Below are 5375 nucleotides of genomic sequence, written 5' to 3'. Positions count from 1 at the left end.
AGTAGCAGAATTGGCAAAGTGTTGCTGAGTTGGTTTTCCATGAATTTTCCAATAGAAACGTTGGATATGTCCTGGGCGACCACAATGATGACAAGTCTTCACCAAACCACCAGAACTATCAGAACTACTTAGAGTACCCAAAATAGGTGCTTTATTAGAACCAACCCCACCACCACGACCATGGCCACCATTAGTATTACCATTACCACCAGTACCAACCCAATTGTTGGGCCCACGGTTAGATGGAAAAGAAGCTAGAGCTGAAGTATCAACTGCAGTAGTACTCTCATGAGAAACACGAAGAACCATGGAAAAAGTTTCAGACAAAGTGGCTACCTTGTCACCACCAAGAATTTGGGAACGGACTGAGTCAAATCCTTCCCAAGTCCTCCTAAAAACCCCATAATAGAAAGTTGCTCCCGCTGAATTTGCATTTGTTCCACATCAGATGTAATAGGAAGTAGGGAACTAAGCTCCTCATACATCCTCTTAAAATCAGTAAAATATTGGGTCAAAGAACAACCCTTTCTATCAACCCTGTAGAATTCTTGAGACAAATCATAAATACGGGAAGGTTATTTTGTCCAAAATACAAAACATTGAGGTACTCCCACAACTCCTTCATTGTATCAGTGTGTGTCACCAAATCGACTATTTGGTGCTCCATAGAATTCAGCATCTATCCCAAGATTCGAGCATCAACTGTGTCCCATAATGGATCGTCATCAGGCTTAAGTTCAAATAGGTGATCTTGATGATCACATCCCATCAACACCAACTTAACAATTTTCTTCCATTGTTGAAAGTTGGTGATCTCCTCCAATTTCTCCTCAGTGATACGATTGGAGGAGGAAGAGAAAATCTTTGTAGTCATTACAAATTTGGAACCATCACCCATCATGTACTGTCAGATTGATGGAGTGAAAAGAGAAGTCCCAAAAAATTTTGGAAAGGTGTCCAAAAATCGATTCTCCAAAAACCCTGACAAAAATTGACTTTGCCAGAAACCCTGACAAAAATCGATTCCAATAGGAAGGCAACCAGAAAGTGTTCTCCAAAATTCTGCCACAAATAAATGGCAACACCTTTTAAAAAATCCAGCCAAGCCAAAGAGAAACAAAAATTGATTTCAAAAATCCTGAAAAAATCAAATTTTCTCTCCCTAGAAAAATCAATCTCAAACCCTGATAAGTGCTACCAATTTGATGCATGAGCCTCCAATGTAATCTTCACTCCATCCTACTCCTTCATACACTTCCACAAATAGAAAAGGAGAGCTAGTTCTTAATTTATGCTATGAACTAGTCTCTAAACAATCCCAAAATACAGCATAGGGTGTTGCACCACTTCAAACAAAGAGTAGAAGAAACTGCAAGGCCTTCAAATCCTCTAACACACTTCAATCTTGGTGGTAGACTGTAGAAAAGAGAAGAAGGATCCAATCCAAGGCTGTAATAGTACCTACAGCTCTGATACCATGTCAATAACTGAAGAAAAAGAAGAAGAGGAATAGAGAGAAAGAGGAGAGGAGAAGATGTGCAACTTGGGAGTTACACGATATGTGTAATCTCCCACTAAACTTCATTATATTCAAGTGGTAAGGGCAAAATAGTAAAAACATAATAAAAAATAAATACTAAAGCTAGACAGAACTACCCTTTCTCACCTATCTTGATATTAGCCTAAGAAGCTAATATCGATCTTACACCATTCACGATAACAATGGCTTAATCATCTGAGGCCGAACATCACGATTCTTCTTCGTCTTCAAATGCATACAAACGCATACAATCATATCCATCCATCTCTCTCTCTCTCTCTCTCTCTCTCTCTCTCATATATATATATATATATATATATATATATATCACAACATTGTACCCTGATGCATGTATAAAAATTTAGCTCATCAAGGGATAGAAATAGGTTTTTACATTGTAACATACATACTTATACATTGTAAATGTAATTTACTTGCAGAAAGCTAAATAGACTGAGGAGGAAGACAAGGTTATAATTATAAATGAGTAGAAATCGCAAATAAGCTAAAAGGGAGGACTGCAAATTCCATGAAGAACCACTGGAATGCCACAAAAAGAAGGCAATTATTAAGACGAAGATTCGGAAGCTCAATACATCAAAAATCCAGTTCTCTCCTACAAAATTACTTCAACAACTTGATTGAAACTTCAAACATTGCAGATATTGAAAGCCATGCATGTACTGACGCAAACATGTAGATTCCTAATTTCATTATTGAACCTTCAACTTAGCTTGAAGAGAGTGTTGATTTTTTTGTAGGTGATAGCTTAGTGCCCAATTATTATTTTAGCAACATCCCAGATTTATATTTCGTCAATACGATGATGTTTCCTTAGAATTACAATCTTTTGTCTACTTTTGACGAGATTTCAAGAATTTCCAAGGGAAATGTCATTGGATATGGATTTGCTACTACAGTGTGAGATGGTTAGTCAAGATTTTTCTAAAGATATGTTTTTATGGCTTTTAAACCAGTTGAGGGTTTTAAATTGATAAGGGGTCATTGTCAGAGAAAAAGAAGATAATGATGTGGGGGAGGGGAAGAGAAGAAGAATAAGATAGGTAGAACATAATATAATATATTATAGTAAGATTGGAAGATAGGGATTTTAAAGTGATAGATTAGCATTTTCTTCATGGGAAGGATTGACTCAACCATGACCAGATTTGACTCAGCCAAGTCATCAGGTTTTGAGGAGGGCGAGTCGAATCCAAAACATAATTTTCCAACTAAAACCAAATATGATATTGGACCTAAATAACACCATTTTCTCGCTACCATATTGTTAGTTATCTCATTTATAAGTTTTCTTCTTCTTTTTTTTTGGGAGGGGGGGGGGAACGGGGTGGGGTCGGTAAATGTCATAACATTTCTAACAAGCCAACAATTTTTATTCCATATATCCTTCTCCACTCCCAAAACTATACCCACCCATTCTTGTCACTGCTATACTCCACCAAATCCATATCCCTCTTCATCTCACACTGTAATAGCGAATCTATATCCAATGGAATTTACATCTCAAAATTTTTATCACCAATGACAAATGTGCCCGACATTGCATCAAATGTAGACAAAAGACTGTAATTCACTGGAAAAATCATCGAATTGACGAAATATAAATATGGGATGTTTCTAAAATCATACTTGGGCACTAAGCCATCATTTGTAAAAAATTCAACACTGTCTGCAAGCTGAATTGAAGGTCTGATCATGGCATTAGGAGTCTGCACATTTGCGTAAGTGCATGCATTACTTTCTTTATCTGCAATGTTTGAAGTTTCAATCATTTTGATGATTTGAGCTTGGGAATATTCATCTCAATTATTTGCTTCTTTAATTTTATTACATTCTAGTGGTTCTTTATGGAATTTTCAGCCCCCCCCCCCCTTAGCTTCTTTGCAATTTCTGTCCATTTATTTCCTAATTCAGTATGGGCCTTAATTATAGTCTTGTGTTCCTCCTCATTCCATTTAGCTTTTTGCAAGTAAAATACATTTACAATGCATAAATATGTATGTTACTATGTGTAATGCGGTCTATTGTTCTAAAGTGCTTGGCACATAAAAAAGAAAGCTAAGTTTTTTTATACATGCAGTAATGTACAATGTCATGATAATGAAATAAATCTGTGTGCTGGATTCAACTAATTCAATATACAAAAAATACTAAGCAAAAACGAAGAGGAAAAAGAAGAAGAAGAATCATGATGTTCAGCCTGAAATGGTTAAGTCATATTTCCTTACAGTGTTTTCCTGTTATTCCTTTCAACTTTTGAGCAATTTGAGACCTACTTTTCAACCTTTGCTCACTCACCAAGTACTCTAAAAGTCTACACATCAACAGTTTTGTGATCAATGTTTTCTATACAAGATGATTCATCATTCATTATAAGAAGAAGAAAAAAAAATTACGCAAAAATTCAAAGAGGGATTACTATCTTGGGTAAACACGATCTCGGGTGCGATTCTAGTGGATGCGATTCTAGGGAGGAAATTCATGAAAGCCCAAGTTTGAAATTTATCCATAGCTCCAGCTTCTATAAGGGACATCGAATCAAAGATATTGAAATTTGAAGAAGATCATTTCGCTAAAGTTTTAAAATTATTGAAATACAAATTATCGAACCCAATTTCGAATTTGGCAATAAGTCATACACATGAAACTGATCATTTTGGTGAAAATCTTGGAGATATCCTTCAATACTGATCATTCTCTTTCCCATGGAGTTTGATACCAAATATAAAGACGACCTCACTTTTTGGCCAACAATTTTGACTAAAAATTACGTGAAATCGGGAATCGGAGATGGGTTTCCTTTAGACGCTTGCTCATCTGAAGGATATCTCCAAGCTTTCCAGCAAAATGATTAGTTTTGAAGGATATCTTCAAGATTTCCACCAAAATTATCAGTTTCATGTATATAGCCTATTGTCAAATTCAAAATTTGGGGTCGATCCTTTGTATTTCTATAAGTTTGAAACTTTAGCGAATCGATCTTCTTCAAATTTCAATATCTCTGACTGGATGCCCCTTATAGAAGGTGGAGCTATGGATAAATTTCAAACTTAGGTCTTCTTGAATTTCCCCACTATAATCGCGTCCCCTAGAATCGCACCCGAGATCGTCCTTGCCCAAGATAGGAATCCTACTTTGAATTTTCTAGTACTAGGATCGCCTAACATAGAATTTTTCGTCTGAGCAGATGGCGTGCACTATTGCAGAAATAGCCCAAAAGAAGACTAGTCTGATAAAAGGGAATGGACAGCTGAAGATGCTAAGTGATTTTTTTTTATTTTTTATTTCCTATCATGAGTGATGAATCATAACGAATAGAGATGTTTTATTTTCATCCAAAAACGAACTTGATTTCTTTCTTTTCTTGTTTATTCTTTAAAAACAAACATTGATTACAAAGTTGTTTATTGTAGACTTTTAGAGCACTTGGTGGGTGGAGAAAAGTTGAAAAATTGGCCTCAAATTGCTGAAGATTTGGAAAGAAGAACAAAAAAAGAGTGCAGGGAAAGATGGCTTAATCATCTGAGGCCGAACATCACGGTTCTTCTTCTTCCTCTTCAAAAGCATACAAATGCATGCAATCATATCCATCCATCTCTCTCTCTCTCTCTCTCTCTCTCTCTCTCTCTCTCTCTCTCTCTCTCTCTATATATATATATATATATATATATATATATATATATATATATATATATATATATATATATATAGATATTGTTTGAGTTAAAAATTATCGCAAGCGTACGGGTCAATCGTAGCTACGGGTCGAACACGAGGAGATATACGCCACTCTATTTAACTAACTTAAAAGTAA

The sequence above is a fragment of the Telopea speciosissima genome, chromosome 3, assembly GCF_018873765.1.
Source record: "Telopea speciosissima isolate NSW1024214 ecotype Mountain lineage chromosome 3, Tspe_v1, whole genome shotgun sequence".
Lineage (NCBI taxonomy): Eukaryota > Viridiplantae > Streptophyta > Magnoliopsida > Proteales > Proteaceae > Telopea > Telopea speciosissima.
Note: the sequence above shows the minus strand (reverse complement) of the source record.